A 19,280-nucleotide genomic window follows, 5' to 3' on the forward strand; every position below is an offset into this window, starting at 1 on the left:
CTTGTCTTCTAAAATTGTAATAAAATCTGTTCCCAATCTTAAGCATATTTTCCTTTAATAATAAGATAAAACAATCAAATAATCCCACATTATCTTTAATTCCTTAATAAAAGTGCTATAAAAAAGAAATTAATGTAATAAAAATACATTGATGACGGTTATTATAAGACCAGCCATAATGCCGCCACAATTAAATTTTTGTGTGTTTTCTAACGCGATATTTGACAGAAAAAACAAAATACTAAGAAATTTATGAACGGCTTATTAATGTTTTGTTTTGCTGATATATAAATTCTATTTTTAGCAAAATTTATTTATCACTTATTTTTATTTTTGTTTTAGAAAAAGTAAACAACAATTAGATTTTTCAATAAAAAGGATATTTCTTCGAAAAATAACTGGCTTTAGTAAAGGATATAGATATTCTTATCTTTATACATACCAGATACTGGTAAAAAGTGGAAAATAAGATCTTTATCCTTGTTTGTTTGTTTATATGTATTGTGTATATGTTAAATCTTATCAGAGAGAGGCAGGGGGAGAGAGAGCTCTTTACCGTTACCAGATTTGAAAATTGTAAATTGTTGTATTATTGTCATATGTATAATTTTTAATTGGTAATTACTAGCAAACTGCTCTCGTGTAATTTAGCTTTTCTTTGATTTTCAACTAGGAAATGACAATTTTACCATAACTACTTCCTTAATCAGTAGGCAGATATCACCCCAATATCGAGGAAAATTACCCAACTACTGGGCATGTAAACATTTGTATACTTAATACACAAAAAAACGCACTTACATATGTAAATTCATGTAAGTGTACATAACAAAAGTTCAAAGTTTACATACATATTTAAATGTAAATATAAATTATAAAAACAATACAACAAAAGTCACATGTTTTCGTTGATGGAGGTTGAATGAATGAAAAACATATAAAGGTTACATATTATTTACAGCAATTGATGTTTTTGTAAACGAGTTACATGGTATTCATTCCCTACGTTAAATATTGTTATATAACAAAAAAAAAAAAAAAAAAAAAACAAAGGATTAGGGTAGACTGAAAAGTCAGTTAAAAAACAAAGCTTAGAAAGAAATTATGGTCCTATATTGGTCACTATCAATACCAAAATAACTTTACTATTAAAGAATATTGTAAAATTTGAATTTTTCTAGTTCCTTGCTTCTAGTCTCTGTGGTAACTTTGACAGACAAAAAGACAGACAGACAGACAGACACACAGACAGACAGACAGACAGACAGACAGAAAGAAAGACAGACAGAAAGACTGACAGACAGAAAGACAGACAGACAGATCGCCATACAGACAGATAGACAGACAGACATAAAAACAGACATATAGACATACAGACATACAGACAGACAGTCAGACAGTCAGGCACACAGACAAACAGACATACAGACATACAGACAGACAGACAGACAGACAGACAGACAGACAGACAGACAGACAGACAGACAGACAGACAGACAGACAGACAGACAAACAGACGGACATATGATCTCTGACCAAAATATTTATCTCGTTCTGTTCTGTCTTAAATCCAACCCACAATCCAATATTTTTTCTCTCTCTAATCAATCTAGTCTATCGTTTTATCTCTTGAGCCTGTCAAACACTACATTATGTCCCGTTCCTACCTCAATCTATCTTTAATATTTTTTGATAAATATATATAGACATAAGAGTCATTAATTTATTTCTCTAAAAACTTTTCAGCATAACCTCGTATTTTTTTTTCTTTTGCCTAAAGTGCGTATGTGGGCTTTTTCATTAATTTAACAAAAAATTGTTTTGTTTGTTTCATTTTATTTATTTTTTTTTTGTATAAATAGTTTTTGCTATAAATATATCAACCACGTTTAATGTCTTTTTTCCCTCTAACAGCAGCTTCTTTTTAAGAAAATAAAATAAATTCAAAATCATAAAATCTTTGATTAACAGAAATGAGAAAATGTGTAATTTGTTTTTATGCCTGTAATTTTGATACTCTCTCGAAAAAACACACATCTATAGGTATTTATCTGACATAAATATGCAAGAGAATCTATTGTAATTCAAGGAAATGTTAAACATTTAGTTTTTACAATCTAAAGGAGAAAATAAAGGAACGAAAAATTAACATAAGAAAATATTGAGCAATTTGGAAGAGTTTTAAGAGTTTGGGTACATACTATAAACTGAAATATTTAGAGAAATTTTGATTAAAATATTTAAATAAGATTTCTAGCAAAGTTAAGCAGAAATTTGAAAATATTTTATTAGTAAAACTCAAACTGTTAATATTATAATCGAACGATAGAAACTAGTAAGCCAGGTAAGCCAAATCTTACCTCCAAATGGCAAGAGTAAAAAGTCAAGCAAAATTAAATTGTTAAAAAAGTAAAAGGAAAACAAACCAAAATAAAAAATTATCCTAAAAGATACATTTCAAAACCAAAATTCCAATTAGAAAACAACAATACGTATGAGTAATATATAATTGCAAAAAAACAAAATATTACGTATACGTAAACTGAATCAGTTTAATTATTATGAATAATCATGTTTAAGTAATCAATTAAGTAAAATATTAAAGTTTAAACTAACTCACTAATTTTGGTGTTGTGAGATTTTACATAAAAAAACCCTAAAATATTTACATACATATTATATGATTCTCCTTTTTATATGTATGTATATGTTAAATATAAATATTTTCCACCACATACTCTTAACAGCAACGCAAAAAGGTTCAAGGATTTTGTAAAAAAAAAACACATACATAAACAAGGTCATCTCTAACTGTTTGTACCTTAAAAAAATTAAAAAAATAAAAATATATAAATGGAAAAACAAAATACAACTATTAATATTAAAATGTAAAGCAAAATCTTTTACTATATATGTATATTGTGTTAAAAATCTGTAGAAAAATTAACAAAATAAAATTGATGAAAGCCCATTAATTATAATGAACGATTGAAATTGTATTTGAATAAATCGCATTTTTTTTGTGCTGATGAAAATGGTAAAATTGTTATACACAAAAGATGGGGAATATTGTTTTTGTTATTCTGTTTCTCCAACACTCCGACCCTGAATGTATGTGTGCAGCAAGCTACCACATTAAGCAACCATCTATATCTACAAAATAATACATACATATTCTGGTCCCTTATTCCATTTTAAGACGATCTGGGCATGTCTGTCCATCTGTTTGTCAGTGACAACATCTCTTATGAATATTCTCTATTGATATTTAAAAATGGGAAATAATGCTGCTTATTTTAATATTAATTCAACATAACCGAATATAACAATCTTTCTTAAAATTTTTGAAAACTTTGTCTGTGACTAGAAAATATCGCAAAATACGTATGAGTAATATTTAATCGATTGATATTTATTATTCATTGATTTAACCCTCTGGGACCTACGTGGATTTTTCATAACTATTTTACTGACGTGGTGTCTACCAGACACTAACCAGAGTTAGTTAGTTAGTTAGTTAGTAAGTTAGTTAGTTAGTTAGTTAGTTAGTTAATTAATTAGTTAGTTAGTTAGTTAGTTAGTTAGTTAGTTAGTTAGTTAGTTAGATAGATAGTTAGTTAGTAGTTAGTTAGTTAGTTAGTTAGTTAGTTAGTTAGTTAGTTAGTTAGTTAGTTTAGTAGTTAGTTAGTTAGTTAGTTAGTTAGTTAGTTAGTTAGTTAGTTAGTTAGTTAGTTAGTTAGTTAGTTAGTTAGTTAGTAGTAGTTAGTTAGTTAGTTAGTTAGTTAGTTAGTTAGTTAGTTAGTTAGTTAGTTAGTTAGTTAGTTAGTTAGTTAGTTAGTTAGTTAGTTAGTTAGTTAGTTAGTTAGTTAGTTAGTTAGTTAGTTAGTTAGTTAGTTAGTAGTTAGTTAGTTAGTTAGTTAGTTAGTAGTTAGTTAGTTAGTTAGTTAGTTAGTTAGTTAGTTAGTTAGTTAGTTAGTTAGTTAGTTAGTTAGTTAGTTAGTAGTTAGTTAGTTAGTTAGTTAGTTAGTTAGTTAGTTAGTTAGTTAGTTAGTTAGTAGTTAGTTAGTTAGTTAGTTAGTTAGTTAGTTAGTTAGTTAGTTAGTTAGTTAGTTAGTTAGTTAGTTAGTTAGTTAGTTAGTTAGTTAGTTAGTTAGTTAGTTAGTTAGTTAGTTAGTAGTTAGTTAGTTAGTTAGTTAGTTAGTTAGTTAGTTAGTTAGTTAGTTAGTTAGTAGTTAGTTAGTTAGTTAGTAGTTAGTTAGTTAGTTAGTTAGTTAGTAGTTAGTTAGTTAGTTAGTTAGTTAGTTAGTTAGTTAGTTAGTTAGTTAGTTAGTTAGTTAGTTAGTTAGTAGTTAGTTAGTTAGTTAGTTAGTTAGTTAGTTAGTTAGTTAGTTAGTTAGTTAGTTAGTTAGTTAGTTAGTTAGTTAGTTAGTAGTTAGTTAGTAGTTAGTTAGTAGTTAGTTAGTTAGTTAGTTAGTTAGTAGTTAGTTAGTTAGTTAGTTAGTTAGTTAGTTAGTTAGTTAGTTAGTTAGTTAGTTAGTTAGTTTAGTTAGTTAGTTAGTTAGTTAGTTAGTTAGTTAGTTAGTTAGTTAGTTAGTTAGTTAGTTAGTTAGTTAGTTAGTTAGTTAGTTAGTAGTTAGTTAGTTAGTTAGTATTCAATTAAAATTGACAAATTCGAATGATGTGAAGAAGTATACGTAATATTCATTTGAACTAATTAATTATAAAGCATACGTTTCAATTTCAACTTAAACTATCAATGGTTTCTTTTCGCTCACATTGACATTTCTTTTAATTTTTTGTACATTTACTATTATTAACAATTTTTTCAATATAACAGTTTTTATATAAAGTTATAACGACTCTTATAACGCCTTAAACTTTTAAGGTAATCTAATATTTTATCTAATGCTAACGTGACTTTGTTTTAAGAAAATTGCCAAAATTATTGTTAATATTAAAAACACGCTATAAATTTTATTGCCTTATGTTAGATATTCATATTTAAAAAACAAACTATTAAAAGGACATTTATTTTTTTATTACACACATAAAAATTTTAGCCATAAATCAATAAATATTTTTATAGGTACAAAAGGAAAATTTAGAAATATTTAACAAGAAGTAGCATTTCCATATCTAAAGAGTATAAAAATAAAATTAATTGATATTCAAAAACGTTAAGTCACCACACAATTAATAAAAATGATAAAAATCATAAAATGTGGTCAATTCATCTTATAGAATTGTTTAAATTGTGTAATAAAAAGTTTTATTTTAAATGTGATTAAACTGTGGCTAAAATTAGGTATATCATTCTTTCAGTCTTACTGGGAAGCATAAACTTTAACTAAATCATCAAAAATTTTAATCATTTCATCTCATTTATGGGATTTACCTCAAAACCTAATAGGTTAATTTTCCTTAAAAAAACTCAATTTACCACATAACCTCAATATTTCCCAATAGAATGCATTTAAAATAATATTCACAGGAAGGTATAGAACAAAAATCATATTATTTAAGCACCAAAGCTCTAGAATAAAAAAAATATCAGCAGAAAAACTATTACCCACAAAAAACATTACAGCATTTGAGTTTTCTCTTTACTCTTCTACTCTTAATCGTCATCATCATAATTATGATTATTAAAAATTAAAAAAAAAACTTAAAATATAAATAAGTGAATAAGTATGTTTGTGTGTGTGTATATGTAATCAAACTTACGCTTGACATATAAAATAAAAATGACAGATTGTCATACAACAACTATGAACATGACTGAACATTACACATAAACAAAAAAATACTCATACATATACACTATGAGAGTGCATAAATGGCATATTAACAAACATAAAGATAATGCACCCAGAGAAATTCCATGGCATTTATATATTTGATAATATTAAGGTATCGGAAAATAGATTAAAACTGGTTCTTGGTATCATAATATGTTCCACACAAATATGTTTATCATAATTATTAGAGCAATATATTATTTCTTGTTATTGTTGTTTTATTTTTCACTTTAAAATGAAGTATATTTTTTTTCTGTGTGTGTGCCAGTGCATTATACGTATGTATATGATACCAACTCATTCAACAACAACAATTGTGGGCAAATTGCAGTGAACAAGTGTTTTCATATATGTAGTTGTAGTTGTTTTTTTTTATTTTGTCATCATGTATACAACATAATAAAGTTGATTATAAATATAGCGAAAAGAAAAAAATGAATAAATTTTTTATTTTTAAAATACAAAGAAAAATAAAGAAAAAACAACATGGTTGAAGAGCAAAACTACTGCATAAACATGTTGTTTAAATGAGAGTATAACAAGAGACCACAAAAAATTTATGTGTTTGTTAATATTAAGGGTGTAGCATTTATTTTGTTTTTTTTTTGTGAAATATCAAATCTGAATTTTCGATATCAAATGAAAGCTAAAAAAGAATGGGTAAAACGTTTCAAAAGAAACTATTTGATATATGATGGGAACTTAAATCTGATATAATTTACTAGAGACTCAATGGTACACAGTGGTATAGCAATTTTTTTAAAGTTCTTTTGTTCTAAGAATTTATACCTTCAGCTAACATTACACCAAATATTTTAAATGAACAAAAATTTTAAAATTTTTGATACCAAGGGGACCAGATGCATGCAAAAACCACCTATTTTTTATGGAAAATTCAATTTTAGAGCAAAAATTCTGAAATCGTATAATCGATATCAAATTATATTAAACCACTTTAGATGGTTATCGATAACACCGCTCCAGGTGTAGATATTATAGTCAAAAAACTAAAAAATCCTATTTTTGGGATTTTTCACAACTTTTTTGGAAATTAAGCGAACCGATTAGGCTTTTTTAAGAGTAAATCTATACCATTAATGTACCATCAACAAAATTTCACACTTTTTCCATACCCTAAAATTAAACATCTAAGAAGGTAGGTTACGTGGGTGCTCGCTAGTAAGCGAGTTCACTCGGAGGCCTAGTGGCCCATTGTGATACCCTTAGAATTGCCATTCCCTAATATTGAGAGAATGGATTCCCTCCCTAATTTCGTTGAGTGCTTGGTTCGTTTGGTCTCCGTGTAAACCAGTCGGTGCTATTAATAAAACCGATCATGTTTATTAGTGACGCATCTCTGAGACAGTCTAGATCATGGAAAAGAGCTGTACCAAGATGAATTAGTCTGTGCTCTTGTAAGGCTGGGCAGTCACATAGAAGGTTTTGTACCGATTCCATTTCTTCTTCGTCCAAGCAACTCCTACAGTAACTATAATTTGGGTAGCCCATACGTTCCGACATATGTCTAATCATACAGTGACCAGTAATTATACCAGTTAGAAGCCTAATCGAGTTCTTACTAAGAGACAAGAGAGTCCTAGTCCTATCTGTTGTCAGAATGGGCCAGATCAATCTCGATATTCTACAAGTGGTGATATTTGACCACCTGAGTTCCGTCTCACTCAAAGCCCATTCATCTATCAATTTTGATAGGGTCGTTAGGTCAGTGTGCATATCCTTTTGCGCAAGGGTTAAGTATAGGGACGACCCTTTGGTTGCACATTCATCAGATATTTCATTTCCCCGGATGCCCTCATGTCCTGGAACCCATATCAATTCAACATGATGTTGTGTCAGTTGTGCCAATGATTGAATACAATTGAGAAGACATTTCGACTTAATAATATTGGAATTAAGAGCCTTGATTGATGCAAGGCTGTTCAAGTATATATGTATAGTCGATTTAACCATATACCCTTCTCACGAAGTGTAATGACTTAATTATTTTTAGGAAAAAGACGTATACGTAATATTTAATTGAAAACCAATAACAATCATACGTTTTATTGTTGTGAGGCTTTTCACTAGAAATTTACAGCTTACTTTCTTATCGGCAATTAATATAAAAAAAACTTGTATGAGATGAAGACGTATACGTAATATTTAATTGGAAGTAATTACTTATTAAGTATAATTTTTAAAGTTTGCAATAGTTAAAGTACAATAGTTTTCTGCATGATTTACACTCATTGTATAGTTTTTTATATAACAGATTGTATTTGAACATAATAATAGTTATATAAAGTTAAAAAAATTCTCTGAAATAACATCTTAAACTATTAAGTTAATCCAAGCTACTTTTGCCATATTTTTATATACAGTCTTCCATGAATTTCTTAATTGCTAAAAAAATTTATAAATTTCTAAAAACTATACTTAATTTACAAACCATTGATACATAAAACGCCTACCTTCTCCTAGTTTTAAGAAAATTTATAAATGTTTTAGCAATTAAGAAATTCATAGAAGACTTCTTTAAACAAAATGTGTTTAAAATAGTTTTTTATTGAATTTTTGCGAAGTCAAAATATTGAGAAATGTACTTTTGGCATTTTTTTAAACATTAAAAAACACGATATTTTTGACATACCTTCTTGATAAACTTTCACGCTGACAGCTTTGGCTTATTTGAGAGTAAATCCCTACCTGTGTAAAAGGACATTATTGAATTAACAACAAATTTTTACACTTTTTCCATACCCCAAGACTAAAAGAAATCTTAATTATTTTTAGGAAAAAAAACGTATACGTAATATTTAATTGAAAGTCAATAACAATTATACGTCTCTATTATTGTGAGGCTTTTCACTAGAAAATTTACAGAGTTGTCTGTTAACAGCAATTAGTATAAAAACAAGTAGGAAAGTGTAGTCGGGCATGGCCGACCATATAATACCCTACACCATGAGTATATTTTGAAAATTTTTATTTTTCATAAAGAAACTTTTATGTTGAATTTTACCTTAATTCCAAAGTATTTAAGCAATTTATTGATAAAAAACAAATTTTCTAAATGGGGCTTTATATAGGAGTATAGGTCAAACATGGGCCGATCCTCATTAATTTTGAGAAAGGGATATATTTTTAAATAACAGTTAGTTATGTCAATTTTAGACGTTTAAGACATTTTTTGAAGGGGGGTTTGTATGGGGGCTAGTGTCAAATAAGGGCCGATCATTACGAAAATCTATAGTGTTATTTATACTTGTATAAAACTTATTTGTGCTAATTTTTAGAGAGATAGTAGCATATTTGACGTAATTATGGCATAAAAAGCCCAAATCGGGAGGTACGGTTCGTCCCTGTGCTAAAAAACATGCTTGGTCCAAATTTCATCAAATTACCTTGAAAATTGCGGCCTGTACCTTGCGCCCAAGGTTTACATGGACAGCCAGCCAGCCGGACAGACGGACGAATGGACGGACAGACATGTCTTAATCGACTCAAAAAGTGATTCTGAATCGATCGAATATTTTTGTGTATTACAAACATCAGCACAAACGTATAATACCCTCCCCACTATAGTGGTGTAGGGTATAAAAATTGTATATGATGAAGACGTATACGTAATATTTAATTGGAAGTAATTACATATTAAGTATAATTTTTAAATTTTTCTTAAACAATAGTTTTCTGCCTGATTTACACTTATTGTATAGTTTTGTTATATAACAAATTAAATTTTAATATAATAGTAGTTATATAACGTTAAAATAATTCTCTTAAATAACATCTTGAACTTTTAAGTTAATTCAATCTATTGCTAACGTACAGCCACAAGGAAAATTGACAAAATTATTGTTAATATTAAAACATGCAATAAGTTTTATTTTAAAGAACAAACTATAAAATTAGAAATGAATATTTATAATTCAGGAAGTTTGTCAATTATGAACCGATTCTGACGAAACTTAGTTTAACGCTTTCCTCATTTATTATTATTGTTTATAGGTCAATTAAGAAGATAAAAGGGGAATCGAAACTTTCCCATACTACATGTTTTCTGTGTACTAACTCGTGTCATATTTTGTTGCATAATCAACATAGTTATGATTGTTTTAAAATTTGTGATCTGTTACTGGATTGGCAGGTTTACATGGGCAATAGCACGGTTATGCCTTAATCGACTTAGAATATGATTCTGAGCCGATTGTTATACTTTAAAAAAAATTATTTTTGGATGTTACGAACCTCTGCACAAAATCATAATAATGAGTAAAGTGTTGTATATCTTAATATTTATTCAAAATTATTAAGAATTAATCAAGAATATTGCATTAATAAAATTTCAAAGAATTTTTTGTTCATAAAAATTTATTAAATAATTATGGTTAATTTTCCTTACCTCATAACTGAAAATGAACACATAATAATTTTATTATATAATTTATGAAAAATAGATGATTTTTAATTAGGAAAAATTGTTTTCTACTGCAAAATGTCCATGGGGGGTAGCCAAATCTATATTGCTGGATGTAAACTATGTTTTAGTCCTTTTTTTTTCTTTTTTACCTGAGAATTTGTATTAATAATATTTTTATCTGTTAATTTTCAGTAATGCCATTGATTCCGATATTTAATAAAATACATATTACAGGTATGTACATCAATCCTATATAAAGATATACTTTTATCCCCTTATTCACAAACAAAATTATTATTTTATAAACGGTTTATAAATTAGATTTTGTATGGAAATTTAGTTTTATAAACCTTTTATAAAATAAAAATGTTGTTTGTGAATAAGGGGGTTAGTTTAAATTTATTTAAAAAAAGTTTTATTTAAACCAAGAATTTTATAAATTTTGAAATTTCAATAAAAGCTGCTCTACTAAAGTCTACAGCAATTATCAAAGAAAAATCTTTATTATTTCTAAAAGATGTGCAAAAGTTTTCCCTTTCAAAGTCCTTCAGCTAAAGTAAAAACTATCTATATAAGTACGTACCACTTACCAGCAGTTATGGCCAAAGTACCACAAGTTGTGGTACATAAAACTTATGATCAATTTAATATACACCCTCTCTCCTACAAAGAGAAAGTTATTTTAAAACTAATTTAAAAAAAAAAAAACATCTCTAAAATGTAACCCCCTCCCCCCCAAGATAGAGTTTAATTAAAACTAAATAATAACTCATACACTAATAGAACTTACGCACACCCAAAACATGACAAAATTATTAAGCTACTTTTGCAAAGAGATTATAGTTTAAATATCTTTAAGATATTTTAAGAACAAACAAAGTTTGTGTCTATAAAATAGTCTATATTATCTTAACGATTCTCTTTAAACTTAACACACATTAGCTTTTATTTTGTCTATTGCCATAGAAATCTTAATCAGGTCTTGCTTTCTATAAAAGGATGTATAGAAATTCAAAAAATAAAAAAAAAACTATTGAAAAATATAATAAAACTTAGAAAACAAGAGGAATTTTAAAAATGTTGTCATACAATAGTACTTAACAAATAGCTTATATTATGAGTAAAAAATACCACCTTTCATACTCATCACCATATACATACATACATATGTATGTAAGTAGACGGACGCTTATAAATATTTCTCACACCCTTTTGGGTTTTATAAACACTTTTATGGCAAATAGTGCTTAAAGTATTTTAACACAAAAAAAGTACTTATAGAATTCATGCACGTACTCTTAGCTTACACACACATAGTTATGTGTGACTATTAATATTTGCACACATATAAATGTAGTGGATTTTTTTAACTTTTTTGTGAGAAAAACCAGATATGGAAAATGGACATTTTGAAATAGTATTAACTTTTTCCCCAAAAATGTTAATAATTTTTTTTATGATTAAAAGTACAATTAGAGTTTTTGTCTTTTATATACACAAGTCCATTGCAGAAGTTATTAAGTAAATGGCAGAGTAAGTAGTCTCATAGCTAGAGTATAGACTTTTCTAATGACTAGGTTATAGTCAAGTTTTATGACTATTGTATGGGCTTGTCTCGTAACTAGTGTAGGTTAAATCTACATATAAGTAAGTCTTCTGCTTAGTATAATTGTAGACTAGTCTCATAACTAGTTTCTGAACTAGTATATTATTGTTATAGTTATAGTTTGTTGACTAGTCTAATATCATAATAAGTCAATAGACAACTCAGTGGGCAAGTATATTGACTAGGATATAGACTACTGACATGTCTTTGGATTAGTTTATGTACTTATAACTATATGGACTAGTCTGGGCAGTAGTCCATGGGCTATGATCTAGTCTAGGGACTAGTCCATGGCCTAGTCTAGGGACTTTTCCATGGACTAGCCTATGGATTAGTCTAGGAACTATTCCATGGACTAGTCTTCGTACTAGACTAAGGAGTCATTTCTAGAGTAGACTGTACTATGAACAAGTGGAGTTTGGTGAGTGGTAATCTATGTGCGCTAATCCATGTACTAGACTATGTATTAGTCTATGGAATAATCCATGTACTAGACTATGTACTAGTCGATGAACTAATCATGTACTAGACTATGGACTAGTGTACGTACTATATTTTGAACTAATCTGTGGACAAGTCTATGGACTACTCTATGGCCTAGTCTATGGTCTAGTCTGTATACTAGTCTATAGCTTAATCTATGAATTAGTCTATGTACTAAGCTATGGCCTAGTCTATAGAATAGTATATTCCATGAGCTGGCCCACTTATGGTCCTTTGTACTGGACTATAAACTGGTCTGGGATCTAGTATGTTTATAGTATGTTTATATCTAGTTGTTTATAGCACAGTTAATGGACTATTCCATTGTAAAGTCTATGGAGTAGTCTATTCTCTAGGCTGTGGTACTTTCGTGGCCAAAAAGAAGAATAATATTAAAAACTCTAACCTTGAGAAAGTCTGAGTTCAGTTTAGTTGGAGAAAGAGAGAATAAAATTTTAAATTAAATGAAACGTTTTTCCATATATTGGGAACTCATTTCTTTTTTAAATTTATAAAGTAAAAGTTAATTATTTTATTGTGAAATAAATTAGAGCTATAAATTTCGAGTTAAAGATTTCGAACCTTACTAGTTCCACATCAAAAGTTTTATGAGAACGAGGCTCGCGGGTAATGGGTATCCATTACTTTAATCAATTTTTGGTACAAATTTTCGTAGCTTCCGTTTTAACACAAGGAAATGCAGATAAGAATGTATGTCTTCGCTTAGCTGATTTATACTTGTTTTACATTTCATAAGCTCCATTCATGAACAAACTTGAGCACATGGATAAACACACGTAGCTTTTGGATTTAAATATACCAAAAAAATCTACGCATATAAATACTTATACAAACAAATTATTTGGCTCAACAGAATATTTTTTAACCACTAAATTTTACCAGTTAGTTTTTCATTCCGTTTTTTTCTTTGTATGTATGTCATTGTCTTTCAACTAAAACTTACAGGAAGTCATGGTTTTAAAATTAATGTGCTGTTGCCAGATGCAACGTCAGTAAAACAGAGATATAGTATGTTTATTAAAAAAGAAATGTGTTAACAAAATTCACATACATATTGCAGTTTTCATTTTTGCAAAATTTATTTACTCACAGGTTTATGCAGCTGTGGCAAAAAACAGTGTTTGTATAAATATTAAAATTTTAATGCATACGTAAGTAAATATGAATGTATAGTTGTATTAGGAAATGAAAATGTTTATATGCATGCAAAAGAAAAAAACATGTGGTTAAATATAATTATTAAAGTCATTCTACTTATATACATATTCAAGGAAAATCCATTTTTTAATTTTTTAATAAATCTTGTTAAAGCAATAATTTTTATTAGGAAAAAATTTTTTAGCTGACATATTTTTCTTTTTAAATTGCTTTCTTTTTTTCATTTAATTTGATAACATATTATTTGTACATTATATTACTTACCTAAATAAGGCAAAACAAAGTTTAACTAAATATTTATAAGACAAAAATCGACAAATGTCTCCCAAAAGCAAAATAAAGCAGAACATTAACGAAAAAAGCTCTCGTAGCAACAAAATATTTAAGTAAAGGACACAAAAAAATCACAGTATGTACTTGAAAATAGGAAAATGACTTGAAATGTGTCGTAATCATACTTTTTAAACAAAATACAAACATACATATCTAGACCTATATATTAGAGGGGTCCAATTATAAAAGATTAAAAAAAGTAGGAATAACTAAACAAAATACAGTTATATATTCAGTTTAAAGTTACTGTATTAGCTTAAGCTAAAAATAGGATACAATTTTGCTTAAATTAGCTCTATGGACTTTTTATGATGGTTGGTGCACAATCGACTCCTTGATCTAAAAAATAGCATCAAATTATTTAAGATGCTAAGGAATAAAGTAAGACCCATTCAAACCACAGCTTTTTTAAGGTCATGTCTAATGTACATACATACATGAGTAAAACCTTTATATATATACTAATATATAAATATTTAGTATGTTATATTAGATACAGTAAACCGAGCAAAGCATTCAAGTAGAAAAGTGCTTTTCAATTTTATTTGTCGTTTCTTCTTCTTTGTATTTTTCTTTTATCTGCTAGAACTAAATTTTACTAAGAACGAAGTAAGCAAAATAACAACAACAACAATAATATTACCATCAAAAATACAACAAAGCTTAATATAAATACCACCACTATTACCCAACCGCCTGCCAGCTTTAAGGACCAACAACAATTTTTATGAAATATAAAAATAAAGAATCATGCATCCCTTTTTTCTAAGAAGAAGGCGATATTTTATTTTCTTATTACATTCATACCTATAGACTGCGGAATGGTGAAACACCTACTCACCAACTTAACTTTGATGGAATATTACGAAAAAGGGATAGATAAACATTTCGTTTTTAGTTTTTTTTATCTTAATTTGTTAGGGAGCGGGGGAAAAGGTTATTTTTTGAGATGTTTTGTGAACGATGGTGGATTAGAACAGTTTTACAACAGACAGACCAGACAGACCAGATAGACCAGAGAGACCAGATAGACCAGATAGACCAGATAGACCAGATAGACCAGATAGACCAGATAGACCAGATAGACCAGACAGACCAGACAGACCAGACAGACCAGACGGACCAGACAGACCAGACAGACCAGACAGACCAGACAGACCAGACAGACCAGACAGGCCAGACAGACCAGACAGACCAGACAGACCAGACAGACCAGACAGACCAGACAGACCAGACAGACCAGACAGACCAGACAGACCAGACAGACCAGACAGACCAGACAGACCAGACAGACCAGACAGACCAGACAGACCAGACAGACCAGACAGACCAGACAGACCAGACAGACCAGACAGACCAGACAGACCAGACAGACCAGACAGACCAGACAGACCAGACAGACCAGACAGACCAGACAGACCAGACAGACCAGACAGACCAGACAGACCAGACAGACCAGACAGACCAGACAGACCAGACAGACCAGACAGACCAGACAGACCAGACAGACCAGACAGACCAGACAGACCAGACAGACCAGACAGACCAGACAGACCAGACAGACCAGACAGACCAGACAGACCAGACAGACCAGACAGACCAGACAGACCAGACAGACCAGACAGACCAGACAGACCAGACAGACCAGACAGACCAGACAGACCAGACAGACCAGACAGACCAGACAGACCAGACAGACAACAGACAGACCAGACAGACCAGACAGACCAGACAAGAACAGGACCACAAGGAAACGATCAAACATGAACAGAAGGATAAAACATGATAAAATATATTGGAATTGAATAAATCAGAAGAAGACAGACTAAAACAGGCAGACAGACCAGATCAAACATGATTGAATAAAACAGAACATGATAAAATAGAAGAGGATAGATCTAAAAAAGCTTATTTAGTTTTTGGGACTAGTTAAACTAGATTTGTTAAATTTCCCTGAGAAAAGTTAATAAAATTGAATTCCAGCCGGGTATTTACTTAACAACTAAATTTATTTCTAGTAAATATTCCATCGGCAACACAAGCACAACTTTACTAAATAACTTTATCAACTAAATATTTCATAAAATCGCTGTCATTTATTGTTATGATGAAGAAAAACCCACGAACGCCGTGTGATGCTGACTGACAAAACGACAGCTATTATAACAAAACTAAGAAAATAAAAACTATTATTTAAGTTAATGCTTAGTTATTGCAACACATCAAGCGGCAGCCATTAAATAAATTGCAAAAATACGTACGTAAAAATATAACAAATATTTTTCACAGAAAAACTTTTACTTTGACAGTGTGTACATAATAAACTATGTGTGTATATTTTTACATTGTTTTAGAAAATTTATGAGCTTGGTAAATAACTTAACTTAAGAAGAAGAAAAAAACAATAGCTTCCACCTTTAGCAAGGTTTTATTACATTGAATTTTGGTAAATACATACATACTAATAAAAAATATATATATTTTTGTCTTATATCGGAAAATTATATAAGTGATGTGTACACAAGGCACCCACTTACATATGTACTGTAGATGTGTATGTATGCGAGGGCAAGCTGAGAAGTTTGTATGTTCTATTTGAAAAAATTATCGTTGTTTTGATTTCATTATTTTGCACGTTTTATATTGATCCTCGTATTAACGAAAAACATGTCCTCTGTTTGACAGAGAGTGTGTTAAACTGCCTTGGGTAATGTCGAAAAAGAAAACAATAAAAAAACTTTGACTCGTGAGATTTATAATGAAATGAGCATCGCCAATGTTATGTTTATGTTTGTCCCAGCAGTTCGTGGCGATTGAAATAACAAGAAAATAAGATATATAATTAGTTATAAAATCAGGTTTTTGTACTCATCCAAAAGGCAGTCAGATTCAAATATTTCGTATATACTTTGATAAATAATACAATAATGCTAGGTCACATCTCTCTACTTGTCTAGATAAAAATACTACATGTACATATGCATGCATATCTATAATACACATGCATGAATGAATGTATGTATGTAATTCATGCCTAAAATACTCAACACACTAATATCTCTTACATTTTAATAGTAGTTTGTATGATGTAACTTGTTTTTTTCTCTCGAAATGTGTGGGAATTTCTGCGAAATTTTTTTACATTTACACTGCTTGTTTCTGCCACGAACATTAAATGTAAACGTGTATTGTAGACATTTCTATATACATTAGGGTAGTAACATTTATAAAAAAGCAAAATATATTTAAGTTTAATTTTAACTTTTTTTATATATATATAGCAAAAAGGACATGGCTAGTTGGTTTTAGAAAAAAAATCCTACAAGATACTCTGTAATTTTTTGGTGTCTCCCTAATGTTTATGTGTGTTTGTAGGTGTGTGTAAATAATTTTTGATATATAAGGTTTTCTGTTAGAGGTCTTGCAGGCTTTTAGCACAGACAGTTAGACATTTCTACCAAAAAAAAAAAAAAAAAAAAAAACATACATACATATATAAATAACTAAGTACCTTGACAACTTTGCTGGGGGTGATATAGATTTTGTATATAAAGAAAATCTAAAATTTTGTAAGGACTTTGGTCACAAATTCCTTGAGCATTTGTTTGCAATTACTTAAGAAATTGTAGCGTGGCCTCCGGTAGGTTAGTGTTCTACTCTGGTAGACCGATGGCTCTCGTAGACTGCGATACAGGACTACTAACTAACTAACTAACTAACTAACTAACTAACTAACTAACTAACTAACTAACTAACTAACTAACTAACTAACTAACTAACTAACTAACTAACTAACTAACTAACTAACTAACTAACTAACTAACTAACTAACTAACTAACTAACTAACTAACTAACTAACTAACTAACTAACTAACTAACTAACTAACTAACTACTAACTAACTAACTAACTAACTAACTAACTACTAACTAACTAACTAACTAACTAACTAACTAACTAACTAACTAACTAACTAACTAACTAACTAACTAACTAACTAACTAACTAACTAACTAACTAACTAACTAACTAACTAACTAACTAACTAACTAACTAACTAACTAACTAACTAACTAACTAACTAACTAACTAACTAACTAACTAACTAACTAACTAACTAACTAACTAACTAACTAACTAACTAACTAACTAACTAACTAACTAACTAACTAACTAACTAACTAACTAACTAACTAACTAACTAACTACTAACTAACTAACTAACTAACTAACTAACTAACTAACTAACTAACTAACTAACTAACTAACTACTAACTAACTAACTAACTAACTAACTAACTAACTAACTACTAACTAACTAACTACTAACTAACTAACTACTAACTAACTAACTAACTAACTAACTAACTAACTAACTAACTAACTAACTAACTAACTAACTAACTAACTACTAACTAACTAACTAACTAACTAACTAACTAACTACTACTTACCTATTAACATACTTTTTAATACTTCTGTTATTAATAGCATTTTACATAAATACTTCGCAATTCATTTGTCATTTTCATTGTGAAGCTTTAAAAGCTACATATGGGTTTTCGTATGATTAATTGACTAATATCATCAATGTCTAATATTTCTAATTACTTGTAATTACGTAAAAATAAGGATGCTATACTGTAAAATACTAATTTAATAACCCCTTACTGGGTAATTAAAGTTCTTTTGCTGGTTACTAATAACATTCACTGTCAAATTTCTAAACAAAATGAATTATTATTTCAATCTTAAAACAATGCAATGTCTGTTCATATCTTTGTAAATGTTAAAGTTCATTAAATTTTAATGAAAAACAATGTTTTGCATAAAAAAGTTTAAGTAATGTAAAACACTAAAACTTATCTCTATTAAGAGGAAAAAATAATCTATTTCTATCCTACTTTTTTAATTTTTTTCTAATTTTCCTTTAAGTTTTTTCTGTTTCTTTCAATTTCTACTTATTGATTCGTACATTTTTCTTTCATTTTACAAATGTTTCAGTAATGTGAAAAGTTCTACCAGAATGTGGGTGTAGTTGTCGAAATTTTGAAGAAAAAAAAAAAAAAAATGAATACTCTTAGAAAAGTAAATTTTTTAATATTTTTTTGTGGCTATAAGTAAAAATTACTTAAGTTTATTTTGATACTTTTCAAAAAAAAAAAAAAAAAAAAATAAAGTGAATGGAAACAATTTTGACAATTTTGACTTTAAAAAATCCACTAAAGAATCCAAAGCATTTTATATTTTATTTAGCTGGAGTTATGCTTTTTATCTTTGTTACCATAGAAATGTTTTCTATTCTTTGTCTATTTTTAACCCAAAAACTATGCAAGTGTATGTCTATGTGTAAATGATTTCTGATGAGTTTCTTCATCTCATGTTTGTCTTGGCAAATCCAAATCCAATACAATGCAATGTTTGAATTAGAAATCGAATTTAAGCTGATGAGGCAAAA

At 28.8% G+C, this 19,280-nt stretch overlaps 1 protein-coding gene across 5 annotated transcripts in view; it reads left to right on the forward strand.

The window, feature by feature from the left end:
* The window catches only part of LOC119605342, a 105,460-nt gene that overhangs the window by 40,570 nt on the left and 45,610 nt on the right, over positions 1–19,280 (forward strand). For all 5 annotated transcript variants that reach the window (XM_037958383.1, XM_037958382.1, XM_037958381.1 and 2 more), the window contains exon 3: positions 10,414–10,455. The gene's annotated coding sequence lies outside the window, so the exon portion shown is untranslated. The remainder of the gene's footprint in view (positions 1–10,413; positions 10,456–19,280) is intronic.

This window comes from Lucilia sericata, unplaced genomic scaffold (genome assembly GCF_015586225.1).
Source record: "Lucilia sericata isolate MDLA Ls3-8-SP2 unplaced genomic scaffold, ASM1558622v1 Contig000477F_arrow, whole genome shotgun sequence".
Taxonomy (NCBI): domain Eukaryota; kingdom Metazoa; phylum Arthropoda; class Insecta; order Diptera; family Calliphoridae; genus Lucilia; species Lucilia sericata.